Consider the following 18,228-nt stretch of genomic DNA (forward strand, 5'->3'; position numbering starts at 1 on the left):
AGATTGTAACATTGTAACCATTTTGAATTTAATGGATGTATGGTAGATACAATGGTTCTCCTCCAATTGGGAAGGGGGATAAAATGATTTTGCAAATCAACAATTTATATATATATTTTTTTTTTTAAAGAAAAGAAAAAGAAAAAGAAAATGTATAGCTAAATTGTCCAGTCACTTTCATCTGCTAACTAAATAGATAAATAAGCCCTTCCACTCTACTTTGGTACAAGAGTAGATTATGCATATCTTTTGAGCATGAGCCTTTATTAATCAACATCAAGATTTTAATAAAAGTAGTTAATTTTATTCAGCACTGGAACTACAAAAGAAAATAAATGTAAAAAAAAAAAGAATCTAGAATTTTTTCAGCATTTTTAGTAATCTATTTGTCTTCACTGGTTTTATTTTCGAATAACCCTGTGTTGTGACAAATGCATTAAATGTTCAGTAAGCGATTTTTGAGAAACGCTGTTGAAAGCGGATTGGACTGAGCACCACAACACAAACCAAGTTTGGTTTGATTTCAAGTATCAAAAAATTTCTCAGAACTTGCTTACTGCACCTTTAAAAGTACCAAAAATATTCAATTGAATTCCCTAGCTTCTCATTTAGGGTATGTTTACATGACAACTAAAAACAACAGTTTTTCCTTAGCTTTTTTTGCGTACAGAAGACGACGTTGTCAAAACAATCCCAGCTGTATTATGCTCCCAGGCCAGAACACGTAATTTTACAATTAAACAGTTATTAACAAATTTGCGTTTTTGCAGTTTATACGGAGACGATGACTGAATCGTTTTCCAAAACGTGCACTTCAAAATCCAGCTTTCAAAAGTTTGCGTTTTCATGGCCCCTTAATATGAGAACACAGAAATCATAAAACACAAATCATCAAATTGTTTAAAGTAATTATATAATAGTATATAATATCAAGCCGCAGGACATTTCTGCTTCCCAAAAGTATTTCATATCAACTACCCAAAAGCTGTTTGCAGAATTGATGAATATTCAAATCAAACTTTAATTTTTCAAAGCATAACTTGTCTTTGAACACTGTAAAAAGTGAACAGTTGGATCAACTTAAAAAAATTACTTCAATTGGTAACACCTAAAGAAATTAAGTTTTCTCAACTTAAATTATCACGTTTTTCACGATAAAACGATACTTTTTACAGTGAATGCCCTGAGGCTGCTGTGTGGTTTCTTCACTCCTTGCATGATAGAGGATGAATGAATCAGGATTTTACAAAATCCATACTGGAGGCTCTCCAGAACATTCATGATGCAGTGATTTACTGGTCTTTAGAATGCTTGCTGTAATGTTTGTTAAGTTATAAGTTATAAGTGATTAGATCAACAGATGTTATACAAGTTTTAAAGATGTAAATCTTGTTAGTTATTCCCTCCAGTCAGAATTAAGGTCATATACCTATAAAAAAATATATTTTTATTTATTTGATTTAATTGGCAATCCGTTTACCAGTTTGTTTTTTTTTCATAATTTTTCATAATGTAGTCATAATTTACTCTCATGTCTTTCCAAAGCCATAAGACTTTCGTTCATCTTCTGAACACAAATGAAGATCTTTTGATGAAATCTGAAAGCTTTCTGTTCCTCCATTGACCGCTACACAACTGACACTTTGACGCTTCAAAAAGTTAATAAAGAGATCGTAAAACTAATCCAAATGAATTGAGTGGTTTAGTTAAAATTTTCAGAAGAGACCCGATCGTGATGATGTTGTTGCTATGATGTAAACAAAGGGCAAAGCTTTGCCTCCGCTAGCCTGATAACTAGCATTACAGTCTTGATGTAGTGTTTACTATAGAGTTTTTAAGCTCTCGGTTTTGTAAGGGTGTTCAAAGAAAATTAGAAAAATTAGCCCTTAGAAATTTTGCCCTTAGAAAATTAGCAACAAAAATCACAACAGATTTTTCGCATTTCGGAAGGAAGGGCTTTCTTGAAACCGGACGACGCATTGAGCAAGTTAGGGGAGAGAGGTGCTGTAATAATGTAAAATATATGTAAAAATAAATGTGTTTTTTTAACAATCAAGCATAAAAAGCATATTCTAGTAAAATGGCATAATAGGACCCCTTTTACTGTAAAATTATTGTATAAACGGTATGGGGGAAAAAAACTGTTAATATGCCAAGTTTCCTTTCTAAATACAGGGAAAACCTGTAAAAGATCAATTTTGTAAAATACTGCTAAATGTACAGGTTTTTTTACAGTAAAAAAGAACAAATCAGCTTATAATTTACAGTGAAAAACTGTAAACTATTCCCAGAATTCCCTGCACTTTACATTTGAAGTTATTTCCTTTAAATAAATATGTTTTGCTTAATAGTTTTTGTTATCAGTTATATACATTTGGGCCATCTTCTGTTGTTTAATGAATGTTTATTGCATTATTTAAGTGTTGTGTGTTAACATGATGGTGTCTTGTTTGTGTGTGAATGACTCTGTGCACCTTCTGGATACTAGTATACTTCAGCTTGTGAAAAAGCTATTTGTTATAAACTTTGATTTGTACTGTATTTTTTGCAAAATTATTCAGGCAACCACAGCTGCCAGGTTTTTCTAAAGTGATGAAATTGAATGGGGTCCAAAATAACGTTTGAAAATTAAGTTATTCACTTATATTCTAATTGTTCACTGAGCAGCTTTGTGTTCCACAAATGAAAGAAAGTCATACAAGTTTGGAATACAGTAAATATTTTGTAACATTGATTGTGGCTGTTTTTACTCAACAATTTAAGGTTTCATTTGCATCTTTTTGGGTGATCTTGATGTTTGTTCCACCAGATATATAACAGAGAAACCGTGCCAACTCCAGTCTGTCCTATTGCAGTAGAGGAACTGTGTGAGGTGGAGACGTGACGTGTGTTTGACACCATCCAGATGTTCCCTTATTACATATACAGTAAATATTTTTTAGTACACAAATGTAAACATTTCTATCAGCTTATTTTTGACACACAGTGACGCATGCAAACACGCACACACCAAAATGAAATTGCTCAACTAGATTCAATTCAGGCACTTTAATTTCATTCGCCTCCACACGGCCACATACAACATGTTTAGGTACATAAACTCCTAAAAAATCTCTTTGTCTCAATCATTTCTCCTTGACAGCAAAGTGACTGAAAAGAGAGCAAACTGAGACTTTTTCTTAAATCTCTGTTTCTCTGAAATGACCCTAGGAACGTCATGTCTATACTTTTTTGACCCACTTAGGCTGTTTACACCTGTATTAAGATACATTTTGGTCGATCAGATCACAAGTGGACGACTCTAAATACAGGTGTAAAAGGGGTCTAAAACATTTTGAGCTTGTCTATTTTCGATCACTTCCAGTGACTTGATCACTTGTTTTTGAAATATGGTTAAAGTATACTGCTGAATGTAACTGGCAAGCATTTATGGTAAAACTAAAACATGCTTTCATTTCATTTCTATTGAAATTTGTATGTAATGCATTTAAATCTATTTGTAATTATTTAAAGTTGCAATTAAGTACATATAAAGTATACACATTTTAAATGTAATATTGAATAACACACTACAGTTAAAATTATAATGCAGTACTTAACATGTGATTTAGTATTTTAGTCAACACATCAAAATAAGTGTACTTTCTTAAAAAGCACAACAAAAGATTATTATTAAGTATATGATTAAGGTAAAACTTAATTTCACATTATAAATAAAAAGTGCAGTGTTTGTGTTGTTTTAAGTCAAGAAAGTGTGCTCTCTTTAAGTATAATTAAATGGTCTTTATTTCAGTAATATTATATTATCTGCAAGTACAGTTTTAAAAAAAATTATATATATACTTTTAAGATTTGAAGTACACTATAAGTGTACATTCAATAAAATAAAGCACACCTCTTTCTCAAAAGGGATTACACAGTGCTGTGTGTGTGTGAGTGTGTGTGTGTGTGTGTGTGTGTGTGTGTGTGTGTGTGTGTGTGTGTGTGGACTGATAATGGACAACATAGAAACAAAGAGGGTGTTTATTTCATCTCTGTCAATCATTAATAAAGAGACAGCTGGAGGAACGGTCACTTTGGCCTCGACCCTAGACACACAACCTCTGACCATGTGTCAGACTCGACCTCCTCCCTCCAGTTCTCTGAGCCTTCATATTCAAAAATAAATATCACACTTAAAGGTGAAGTATTTAATGTTATACTTACAGTATATAATGCTGACCAATGACAGACAGGGATGGAAATACATTTTTGCATACCAACACACTGTTGTGTAGGGGTTAGGGCTGCACGATTAACTGTTTTTGCAAAAATAGTTCCAAACAAAGCCACAGCAGAACTGTTTTGCATCTTCAAGCAACAGACAGATGTGTTTTGTTACTGTATAAATCAGTTGAAAAACTGATTCAATGACTCATTCATTAAGACAGTCAATAGGCTTGATCGACTTGAAGCGGCTCTGCACAGACCGATCGGGGTATCACATCCAAGTACCACGAGAGCGATTAGAGAAGCAGAATGAATGAATCATGAATGAATCAGCCGTTTGAACGAATCGGATGAATGAGTGACTCAATGCTTGCATCCGAAATCGCATAAAACTAGCCTGACTTCGTCATACTCAGATTCTAGTCAGAATATGAGTCTGATACTGCTCCATTGGGCTGTGATTAAGGGGCGTGTTTCAACCAAACCTGGAAGGAAAATGCACTCAATTGGATAGACCTACAATCAATCAGAGCAACGAAGTAAGTGACGTATGTTCTTCATTCATCTTTCCGATCGACAAATGCCTTGATCGCAGTTCCTCTTTTAAAATTAATGCGCTGTCGATATGTTCTATAACAGTAATGTGGCGGAATCTGCACATCTCAATTCTCCAGCGGCAGTCATCTTTGTTGTAAACGAATTCAACCCAAACGCTCTTTGGTGACGTGGATGATTACGTTACTGTTGATCATCTGTCCATCATCGTATAAAGCCCGCCCTGACAATCTGATTGGTCCGAACAGCTCTGGTTCGAGCATAGTTGCTCCACAACGGATCAAGTCCAGACTGAACTTCCCGACCTCAAGTGTTGTGGGCGGGGCTAAATTCAGCTGGCATCCAGGCTAGGTGAAAACATTATGTGACAAAATACGTTTTTTTACTCATTAAAGTGTTTTAATGAGTAAAAAAAGCATTTTGTCAATGGCAATGACGTTGGTAGGTCACATGATAATGACAGCATGGCGAATATACAGTAGTATGTCCAATTACATTCATACTACACACACATTCATACTATATAGTACCTACTCAAAAAGTGATTTCAGACACAGCCAATGACTCACTCATTAAGAGTTACTTGCCGCCACCTACTGGCAGTTTTAGTTTCATATTTATGTTATCTTAATATTTCAAAACGTATTTCATATTTCAATATTCAATGTTTAAAACATAAATCTCAAATGCAACTGTACCTGTAGGTTAAATAGAGTATGTCATAGATCAAAAGATCTAAAGATCTAAAGAGGCAGCTTCTATGCCACCTCTGCATTGCTAAGAGATTTTTTCGTTACGGATTTAATTTGATTGGTAACAGCTCTATAGTGTCTTTTAATTCTAATTGAACTTATTGATTAAAAGTAGGAATCTGACATAAAAGATGACGCATACATTTAATCAGGTTAAAAAAAAAGTATAAATTATAAAGGTAAAAATGCCCATAAATGATAAAAACCTATTTAAACTTCACTGCTGTGAACTAACCGCACAGAATATGAAGAATATCAAAAGCTTTGGGAGTCAGCTGTCCACGGCAGTCCTAAACCAGGTACCAATAACACACTCAGCAAAATATTGTCTTAATTATCATTATCTACAAAATCCACGAAAATATTGAGATACAATTTTCCTCAGTATCGCACACCCTTACTGTTGTGTAGACGTGACGTGAGGAAAGATCATGGAGAATAATGAAAGATGAAAAGAGAGAAAGCAAGCGCAGGTGAAAGAGGACAGCTGTCCAGGCAGAACACAGGAGCATGTTGTGTTTTATCTCTCTGATGACAGTGTGTTTAGCCGCTTGCGGAGTGTGTGTTCATATGAGGGGTGACGCACACCAGATCCCTCAAGCTAATTGAGACTCCACTGAAACAAAAAACATACACATAAACCTGGACAGAGAGAAATAATATCTCTGCGATAACTAAATATTTTCATTTTCAAGTCTCTAAATACAAAACGTATTTATGCAGCAGCTAAATGTCCACAGTGTTTGTTTCAGGGCCTTTAACATCGATCATAAGAACGGCTGAAATATTTGGGTAATAAACAGGTTTAATGCTGCCAAGCTATGATTGATTGTAGTTAAGAGATGAAAAAATAAAAAGCCGTGTTTACCGTGTTGTTAACTGGTGAAAGTATTTTCTTTGAGTCCTGAGACTCTTTAACTTTCCGAGTTGTACTGCACAGGGAATAAATGAAAACCTGTACTACTGATAACATTTATGATAACTATGTGAGGCAGCTCAATTATAAAATACCAAGAAAACCCATTGATTGCACACCTAATGCACATCATTTTTCTCTTCATTTTGTTCCATTAGAGTAAGTGAATATGTCATTTCCCAACAGATTCATTTTGTTCCGACCAAAATTGCTTGAAAGCACATTAAAAAAGCGAGATCTTCTGAAAAGGATGTGAAGTCAGCATAAGTGCTGTGTTATTAGGGTTGCTTCATGTACCACTTTCGAAAAATCCCCATATTTGTTAACGAGCATTTGGAATTTTCTATTTCCACAGGGCCGTGCTCAAATCTGTGCACTATAGCTAACAGATGGACACTGAAATTTGTGCAGGTGCCCATAAAGATTGTTCATTTGCAGTTGGGCTAGTCCTGCCCACACGATAAACCTCATTATGAGCCTTCTGACTATGCATATATTCTACAAACATTGGAAAAATAAAATTCAATAAATAATATATAAAGACATAATAATAATTTAATAAATAGCACAAAATGTCAGTTCATTACACTATGCTGCTGGGATGACATATTTTTGTAGGGAAAAACCTGTAAAAGAATTATCACTTCCGGTTCCATCGTCCTGAAGTCAATAGGTTTTTTGAAAGGATTATTGGTTAAATGCCTACAATAAGGTCTTTGTTGAACAAAAGCTCGAGATATTTTCACATTTTATTCTATGACATAAAATGCATTAATGATACCCTACTTGAGATTTTATAAGCTTTTACTTTTTGTTTCGTTTGTTAACAGTTGGTAAATGGGACAAAAGAGATTGTCGGGGACATTTGACATCATCAGTCCGAACAGGTAAACTCATCCACCGGTCCACTTTTACAGCTACATTGTGTTTATAATCATGCCCATGCAAACTATTATTACTCGAACGTGTCAAAAATCTCTTTTTAGAGATTGCTGATTTCAAATCACAAATTTCTGGAAATTCTTGCACCAGTCATGCAACTACTCCTGAGGCAGAATACTAATGGATTTCTCCAGGTATAATGGAAACAGTACAAACTTGTAGTCCCGCCTAAAACTCACAACAGGGTGAGCCAGAAGTTGGACAAACACACTGATAATTGACAAGAAAACGCAACCACAAACTACCAAAAACAAGACCAAACAAAGAATTAAACGAACTAAGGGCTTAAATACATGGGGAGAGATAATCAACTGAATTAGAAAAAATAATCAGGCAAACTAATAAAATTGTCTAATTTCGCCATTTTTTATTAAAAATAGGCTTATAATTTACGTGATTCATGTAATGTAATAATTAGTAACTGTCAATGTGAGAGGAAAATAAACATTAACGAAGCCGATTTCATCAGATAATGAATGTGTACATTTACATCAAAATGTTTACAAGTGTAAAAATGTCAAATAATTAACATTTAATGTGAATTAAATTAAACTAGTATTACGGTAGTAATACAGTATTACAGTAATACAGTATTAAGAATAAATGCTCAAATGTCATGGAAATAATGTCACAATGATAAAAAAAAATATATATAAAAAATCCCAGTGGGATTTTATTTTATTTATGCATAATATAATTAATTTTGGGGGGGTTAAATGTGGCCTGAATGTTTTTGTGAGATTCACCCAAGTTATTATCTACACAAGAATGTTTGTTGCCGCATCAGGTTTATGTGCCAGTGTGTGCGTGTGTTAACATGTTTACAAGCTTTGGTATGTGCATTAGCAGATATTTCAAGTGGTGACAGCCTTATTTCAAATCAGAGACCTCCACTTAAAAGCATTCCGTCTCTCGATCTCCCTTGTGACTCTTCAACACTGTTCAAATAGCATGATTTGAATGCTGAAAGAGTGTCAGGCATCAATGCCCATTCTTACACTGCATCCCTTCAAGACACTATTACATTAACATTAATTTACTTAAAGAGCAAACGAAGACAGACATCACATGAGTGTAAACTCGAGTCATGCTTTTGACCTACCACCTCTTGTCCATCTGTTTCAATTAGACGCTGCCCTTAGAACCAATATGAGTGTAAACACACACACTCACAAAAGGACTTTTCTTGAGCATTCCCTTTTTTCTTCGTTTTAGTCCATAGGGACTTTTCTAAGTTATTTTGTTATTTAAGGAATGTGAACATGAGAAAACGTGTTCCTCCCTCTTATCACATCGCAGGGTTGCAGCTGGTCTGTCTCAGAGTCAACAATCAAGCAACTAATTGTAGATGTAGAGAAGAGGTTTGTGTCACATGGCAGGTAATAATCACATCATGTCAAACTCAAGCCACTAAAATATCACAATAGCCACTAAAAAGCAAATCAATACATTTGAATGACTCAAGTACTTCATCAGTAGGCTATTGGATATGTATCTATATTTTTCAAAAGCATTTCTGATGTTGTTTCTGAGCCCTCATCAAGTTATTAGCTGTCACAATGATTTAAAAAACAATTAATTGTGGGTAAGTTTCATAAAAAAGCAACATTTTGAACAAAAAGCTGAGATTTTTTATTTATTTTTTCAAAAACTACAATGTGCATAAGCAAAGATTTTATTGTTTGTTTCTGCTCCTTTTTTGTCTGTGTTTTGATCCGGAGATTCTCTACTTTTTTTTTTTAGAAGATGCGAAATAGCGCCCCTTACCTTATAACAGTAAAAACACAGAAAGCCAGAAAATTCCGCCAATGGCAAGGAAAGAGTTATATAACGCTTATAACGTTTATAACCCTAATTCTGTTACATATAAAAAAGAAAGAAAAAAACACTGCTGTGAGAATGTTTCTAACACAACGGCTGTAAATTTTATGTCTTTCTCCGTTTTGAATGCCATAATCAATCTCTTACATTTTTTTCCTCTTTTGGAAAGCCACAAAAATGCTGTCGTGATTTTTTTCTTTTGCTATTGGAGCAAATGAGAATGCAAAAAAAATCATATTTGCTGTAGTCTCCCATTGACCACTATAAAAGTTTACCAAACTATGACGACTTCCCCTTCTGAGAATCCCTGAAAATAAAAAGATACAGTAACAAAAATATAAACAGGCAGCCAATGTGATACTGATATACTGCGCAAATCATTTTGCTGACAACAACAAGAGATGGCCACTTGGACAAACTGTAAGGAGGTACTGCATTTCTAGTTCAAAAGAGTACAAAAAAAAAATGTTATCGGTCATAATTTCTGGATAGAAATAGTGCAGACACTGGACAAGCATGAGACTTTCTAGTGTGCATGTGTTAAGCACCTGTGTTCACGCTATACGTTGAAAAACTATGCGGCTATTCGACTGTAATATACTTAGCATTTACGTCAAAACTGAAGTATACAGTACTTTGACCCTAGTGGTTAGCAAGTTAGCAAAACATCTGAAATCATATATAGCAGCTTTAATGGAAAAAAATAAATCTACAGCAATGTTTCTCACCTAAGCTGTACCTTTAGCCATAATGTAACACTATCTAGTGTAAACGATAAATCCCGTTTGAGATTTGTGCTGGCTACTGTATACAGGCCACCAGGGCACCATACAGACTTTATCAAAGAATTTGCTGATTTTCTATCAGAGTTAGTACTGGCTGCAGATAAAGTCCTAATTGTTGGTTATTTTAATATATTCTAATTTTTTTCTTTCTGTGGGAATCAAAATCAATAAGTTAGTTCATGTGATATCACTGAAGGCATCACCCCACCACCTCCTCTCTGTCCCTCTATCTCTCTGGGAAGTAAATATGGGAGAGTGAAAACAGGAAGCCCAGGCTACCGTGCGACTCAAACGCACCGCTGGTATTTTTAGCTTCGGCCCGGCAGTACCCCGACCCCTGTTTCCTCCAGGGCCACCAGGAGGATACTACTGTCCGCTCCTCTGTCGGGCCCCGTGGGGAAACAAGGCCAAGCTAAGAAAGGGTCCTGTCAATCCATTCCAGACAGCTTTTATATTGGTCCTGTCTGTCAATCAGTGCAGTGGCATTTTAAGGATATAAATACTAGTCCACTGCTGTGGGATATACACATGACACCAACATAATACAATGGCCCAGATACAATACCAGAACCAGACTTAATCAAAACCGTTAGAAAGATCTATATCAGCTATTTTACAACAGCTTCAAATGTGGCTCATATCACACACACACACACACACACACACATATATATATATATATATATACATACATACTTGGCTGTAAATGGACCCTAATAATAGGTTTGTAAATGCTTTGTAAATGGAATAGTAGAACAGTCGGAATAAAAATGTAATTGCATCAATCGTAATGAATTGGCCAAATCTGATTTAAATTTCATTTGAATTCTAAAGGGGTGTTTTAAACCTTTTCTAATCCATTTGATCGGACATGTAAACACTAGATCTGATTGAAAACTGAAACTCTAAATTTCTGTGCATGTGCAATGATGAAGAAATGGTGTAATGATGTATGACATACGGAACGAGCTGTTGTTGATGAATATAGTGTCATAAATGACTGTTGTGTCCTTCTAAATTTCTCCTTCCATTCATCGTCTGTGAAGTGGTGCAGGATAACATTGCCCCACTAGTCCTTGATTCGAAGCCTGGTTTTGGGTGCGGGATGGCGCGTTTTTACTGCTTGTTAAATAAAAGCAGCACTGCACAATGTTTAATGTGCTCGCCGTCTCCCATAAATAGATACATATTAAGTCTGCTTTTTAAAACAAAGAAAAGAAGCAATGGTAGGAGAATGCTTAGCAAGTACCAACAGCGGGAAACTCTGCATGTCAAAAGATCAACTCTGATTTCAAGCTTGTGACATTGTGAGCTGAAATTGAAGCAATGAATTTCATCAGTTAGCTACAACACAAGAACAGTTTAAAATCATCTCACATCCAGCTATGTGCATTCACGTCATTCCTTCTTATATTTAGTCTATTCATCAAGAGTCACTATTGCATGTTATAAAAAGCGATCTCACATTGTTAGCTCTTTCCTGCAGCGAGAGCATCCTAAAACAGACACTAAGGGCAAAGAAAGAGGGCATGGATGTCGTCGCAGAGGGTGTGCTGTGTCTGGCAGTGAGAAGAGCTTTGAGAAGCAGCCATGACACTATTGTTTTCTGCAGATCTACGTCAGAAGCATGAAGGTAAGAGGAATATAGCTGCACACAACAGACACCCAACATTGATGAATGACAATGCCCACATATGTCATCAGTAATGTAATGTCCCTTAACCACACAACAAACAAACCAGTGTGTCTGTGGAAAATACAGATTCCCTGCTGATTCATGACAGCGCTAACACTGAAGCACAATTTCATAACACATGATTCAATAAAAACACGTTCACCAAACCAAAATTTGAGGCTATCTATTTATGTTAAGAGTTTCATATCAAGTTAAGTAGAGGAACCAGGAGCTGAGAGAGACCATCCTGTGTGGTTAACCTTCCAGGATACCCAATCCTTCAGTGAGTGACACTGTCTGTGGTGATATTGCTTACACCTGCTCAGGTGTCGCTCCAAGAGTTTACATACAGTTCACACACTATTCACAATGTAGATTAAGGGTATGTTTACACGACATTGCTATGCTTAAAACAGAGACGTTTTTCCTTTGAGTTTTCCACGTACAGATGACATCACTGTCAAAACGATCCCCATTCCCACGGATCCATCATGTTGACTGAACATGTTATACGTATGTGCATGACGTCATCGGCTTCAGATATTTGCATTTTTTCAAAAACTCTGAAACCGCATTCAAAAGTTTGTGTTTTTAGGCACCAAAAACGCTGTTGTCGTGTAAACGAACGCATAAAACGTTTTACGTTTTTAGTTAAAAATGGTGTGGTGTAAACAGCCCCTAAGCTGTATGATATTTAATGAACGAACAAGCAAACAAATGAATGAACAAATGGGCAAATTAATGAATAAAACAAGCACGATTGGACAAATTAAAAAAATTAACAAACTAAATGAACTAATGAATGACAAATAGTTGTGGACAACAAACGAGTTTCTGATTGGTGTTCTGATTTAGCAGTACAACCAATCAAATGTCAGGGGAACATGAAAGGATAACTGCATTGACACAGGAGAAAGAAAGAAAGAAAGAAAGAAAGAAAGAAAGAAAGAAAGAAAGAAAGAAAGAAAGAAAGAAAGAAAGAAAGAAAGAAAGAAAGAAAGAAATGACAGTTAACAGGGGAGTTAATGGTTAAGAGGGAAAAGCTGGAAATCATAACGAGTCCATGACAATGAAATATCATGGTTAGACAATGGGAGAGAAGGTCAAAGAAGGTCATCTTGTTGATAGATGGCTTGCACTTCAACTTATTTTGAGCCATTGCCTCGTAATTACTGACATTACAACAAGTAAATGTTCAGTTGAGCAGAAACAGAAACATGCTTCTCTATTTCAAGGTAGCAATTTGGCTAATCAACAATTAACCATCATCTGTTAACGATTGGATAAAACGTCGGATGTTGACCATTAAAGGTGAAGTGTGCCAAAGCTAAACTAGGTTGAGTCAATGAAAACTGCTAGCATTATGGCACTATCAAAACATACAGAATACAAGCGAGTACAGTACAGAAATTACACACTTCACCTTTAGCACTTCACTGTGCAAAGATCTTACCTCCATACTTCACACTGGAAATTATATTGAGCTGAATGAATATGGGTTAAGTGTTGGTACTTTACTTTCTGACCACAAACAAGCTAAAAGCGGTTGTTATTCCACTTTTGAGTACTTAAATCTGTTCTTTACACACTCTCTGCTCTTTAATTGAGTGACAATGGCAATTTGCTCTCAAAACAAATATCTGAAATTTGCCAAATTAGTGATCCACGCTTTCGAAATACTGCTTTGTGAAGCTTCGAAACCTTTGTGAACCAGTGATTCAGAGCGTACATAAGACTACCAAAGTCATGTGATTTCAGTAAATGAGGCTTCGTTATGATGTACGTTTCAAACATTTTGAAATGTCAATGGATCGCCACTGCACTCTTAGAAATAAAATTATTTAATGGCATCTACAGTATGGTTTGATGAAGAACCTTTAACATCAATGGAACTTTTCCAATATTATTTTGCATTATAGTCGTTGGTTAAAAGCTTATTTACATCACAGGTTCTCAACTAGGGGGCCGGGGCCCACTAGGGGGCCTCAAAAAAATTACAAGGGAGCCTCAAGATGACTTAAAATGATTTAAAATAATACAAAACAGGCATGAAAATAAAATAAAATAAATCACATTATTTCTTATTATTTGGTTATTTGGTTATCTCTCTAGTTATGCCAAGCTCTAAAATATTTTATCGGGTAGAATTTTTTTGTAAATAGTAGTCTCTTATTGGCATGATTAACCAAGCTCTCTATAAAACAAACAAAACAAACCCTACAATTTATTAAAATAACTAGGGCTGTCCCCTAAAATGTTAGTTGATTAGAAGAGGTTTAGTCAACCAAATTTTAATAAGTCCATTAGTCGCAGAAAAAAAAAACTCCACAAGAAGTTGCGGCTGGTCCATGTGGTAATTATGTTGGGCAGGAAATGCAAATGTTTGCCTTTCATTCATCGACCTCAAACATGGCTTATCATTTGAAACATGCACGTGGTAGCAATACGTTAGCCACCGCAGCTCACTCTAACGTTAGCGTTAACCTAGATAAATGTGCGCTATTATTAGGCGCTAAGTGTTCATGCAAACGTGATCCGTATGGACCAGGCCCGACGGTTCGAAACGCACGTGATTTGCAGATTAATTGCAAACCATTATTAAAAAATAAACGTTTATCATTTGCACATGTTTTAGGTCCTGTCAGTTTAAACATTCAAGCGATTTTAAACCATGCATTCAAACGCAAGAATACGGGAAAGAGAACTCAATACAACAGTCACATACATGCAAAATTATGGCAAGATGCGAGTCTCAGCGAGTATCCTCGTAAACACAGTCGCTTATGTCTTAAGTTAAAGGTCCCGTTCTTCGTGATCCCATGTTTCAAACTTTAGTTAGTGTGTAATGTTGTTGTTAGAGTATAAATAATATCTGTAAAATTATAAAGCTCAAAGTTCAATGCCAAGCAAGATATTTTATTTAACAGAAGTCGCCTACATCGAACGGCCCGTTTGGACTACATCCCTCTACTTCCTTCTTTAATGACGTCAGTAGAACAGTTTTTTGACTAACCTCCGCCCACAGGAATGCTCCCTCAACTCTACCGAAATGTACTTGCGCACTTCTTATAACTTACTGTGTTTACTCAGCTCTTACGGTGATTTTCTGAAGTAAAACTGACGCTTCATCTTTTGTGTGATGTACAATAAACTTTATTAAACTCATCAGTATATGTTTGATCATCATTCGGACCTGGTCCGAAACAGCAGACTTGTAGGCTATTAATAAATAATGGATACATACAAGCAGATGACAAATACGTTATAATAACCGTAATTAAACTACTAAACTATACCTGTTCCATCTCTATACAGCACTCTGACTCTGTAGGCATTATTGTCCGACTCGAAATGAACACCGTTACTGAGAGTTTCTGATATTATCATTATTCCGTGAGATGAAATTGTCCTGAGAGACTGAGCGCGAGCTCATGAAGCTCCGCCCCCTGGATCGTCCAGCAGCAGCTTATTTGCATTTAAAGGGCACGCACTAAAACAGCGCGTTTTTCTGAGCCCCAAAAAATGACAATTTAAACATGCTGTAAAAATGATCTGTTGGGTATTTTGAGCTGAAACTTCACATACACACTCTGGGGACATCAGAGACTTATTTTACATCTTGTGAAAAGGGGCATAATACAGGACCTTTAATGTAAACAACTAAAACAGATGCATATCATTATATTGGATCCATGCATTTGATAAAGTTAAAGTGACAGCAGCCAATTAAACCTGCTGCTTTCTGTGTCATTAATGTTAATCAAACAACAAAATACAAAGAGAGCTTTAACAAAGATTCATTATATTCAACTTGTACTGTACAGTGAAGACTACATTTAATGATTAAATTTCTGTACCTGAATATTGCAAGACTTTCATTTGTATCTTTGTTTTATTATATTTATCTATGCTTGTCATTTATTTATTATTTTCTAGTATGCAGATGCACTTCCCTGCAAAATCAACAATCATTCTAGAATGATTCATTCTTTCCAAACAGAGCTATTCAAGTCATCTGGTGAAACTGTTTTCATATCGCAATATATATCGCATATATATTATATTATATTATATATATAGTTTTTATTGTGCTGCCCTAGTTCAGCTGTATTTATTTATTATGCTAATTTGTTTATTTGGTCTTATTTTCTTACTTGTCTGTAATAATGTTTGAAATGCACACTAGCCTGGTTGTTTATGCTGTGGGATTGTTAAAACAATAGGCAAAAGTTTCTTGTGTGTTCTGATGATTCTTGTTTATGGTTTTCAGCTGCAACAGAATGTTTTGCAGAAAGACACAGAATAAATATTTTTTGATATCTAAATGTTTGACTCATTTTTTTATCTACCTTATTGGAATCGAAACTGGGAATCGATAAGATTTGGAATCGATAAGCAGAATCGTAATCATAATCTCTAAAACTCAAACGATACCGAAGCCTAGTTCACAACCCTACTGAGGGCAGATAAAAGACAGTGCAGACAGACATGGGTGTGTGTGGATTCAGCCCAACCTCTAACTTATTCTGAAGTTTACACAGCCGGCAGACCTCGGCCTTCACACCTCCAACTGGCCCAACCACGCAGCTCTCGGTTAAAGCAAATGGAGATGAAAAGCTCCAGCAATGAGCTGCCTAGGATGAACAACATAACACTGACATGCCCTTTAGAACAAAATAAGCCTGCAGCGTGCAAGTGTGGGCACGACCGGGGAGGAGCTGCCTTTGAAATAGGTGAGAGTGTATTTGTGTGCAAGTGCATGTGTAGGGTTCGTGGGAAAATAGGTGACTGAGTAATTCTTATAGTCTGACCAAAGCTCTACAACCTTTCTCACACTTTCTTCCAAATTACTTCCAAATTACACAAGCGCTTCCCGTCAGCCAAACCAAAGTCTGCCTCTGCACACATCTGTCCCACAGACTGATGCTCTTTTTCTCTTTCTTTTTACACTATCAGGCACTTGCCTGTCTTGACAGATACTCACTATGACACACACACAGACACGCTCTGCCAGGAATCCTGCTCGCCTGAGGACAAAAGGCTTGGGTAGGGTAGGTATATGGTTGCACCTAAAATGGTCTTATTTAAAATACACTGTAAAAGAAATCTGTAGAAATTACAGTATTACTGGCAGCTGCTTGCCAGTAACTTACTGTAGATTTAAATTGATGTTATTTACTGGCAACAGTTTGTTCAAAGTTAAATGAACATTAAACATTAACAAGTCTTTATCTTTACAGAATAAAACTAAAATAACAGCCTCATGCAAAGCATTCTGGGAACCAAAATAGAAACAGAAAAAAAACAGAAAAAGGTTGATGAAGATTTCTGGTTCCCAGAATGCTTTGCATTAGGTTGTTATTTTATAGTTTTATTCTGTAAAGACAAAGACTTGTTAATGTTTAATGTTCATTTAACTTTGAACAAACTGTTGCCAGTACATCAATTTAAATCTACAGTAAGTTACTGGCAAACAGCTGCATAACTACAGCAGATTTTTTACAGTGTAGAACATTTACACCAGGGACTTAATAGCTACTAGTTTGCTTGTAAATACATGTCTAGTTAATTTGGTTGCATCATTTGCTCTCAAAGAAAAACCCTCCCTCAAGTAATGTGTAATCATTTAATATGACATTTACCTTTATTGATCCAAGCAGCCTTAAAAAGCTGAGCATTTCAGTATTATATTAGTACATTAATAAATCAAGTGACTTACAAAGGAGGAACATCACAAACAATTTGTTCTAAGAAAGTAAACATCAATATTCATTATAAACAATCCCAAATTTAAAGTATAATGAGAGTCATAGTAATGGCCTAAATAATCATGAAATATAATAGAGATGCACCGATATGAAAATTTTGGTTGATACCGATAATTCTTTATAATTGAAAGCTGATAACATATATATTGGCCGATAAATCTAAATCCAAATTTTGATATCATTTTTGAGAGCCTGATAACAAAAATAAAAGTCTCACCTTTAAAAGCCATGCCCCAAACACACTGTTCCCATAATTTTATGTAGCCTATATGACAGACTTAACTGTTGCACTTAACTGTATTTTCTGTTTTTTTAACTGATTCTAATCATATTTCAAGCAATTCAAAACCATCATGGCGAACAGTGTGCATCTGAAGTGTCTCAGCTATTATTTATCAGCTTTAATATATTAGCCAAATTTTCTTATCAGGCCGATAACGATAACATTAAAAATGAACATATATCGGCCAATACCGATATGGTGGCCGATATATTGTGCATCCCCAAAATTTAATAAACAATATATTTGAATGTTAATATCTTATGTTAATAATGTAAAAATAAATCAATTTGACATGTATTTGTTTAAAAATTTTAAATAAATTTAAGTAAATAATTATTATCAGAATTCAAACACACAGGAACTGCATAATTTAGATCGTTGTTTGTTTTGTTTTTTTTCAATGTAAATTAGCACAAACTTCAACATCCTCATATATGTCTAAGGGACTGAAGTCACACAAAACATGATCTCAATGATGTACTTCAGTAGATCAGACATTTTTTTTCCAACCTGCATGCATAC

The 18,228-nt window shown here is 35.3% G+C and overlaps 1 protein-coding gene across 2 annotated transcripts in view; it reads right to left on the minus strand.

Annotated features, from left to right (window-relative positions):
* Positions 1–18,228, minus strand: part of prkceb (protein kinase C, epsilon b) — a 107,268-nt gene that overhangs the window by 84,744 nt on the left and 4,296 nt on the right. The window lies entirely within an intron of this gene.

Source organism: Abramis brama (assembly GCF_963993115.1).
Source record: "Abramis brama genome assembly, chromosome: 19".
Classification (NCBI taxonomy): domain Eukaryota; kingdom Metazoa; phylum Chordata; class Actinopteri; order Cypriniformes; family Leuciscidae; genus Abramis; species Abramis brama.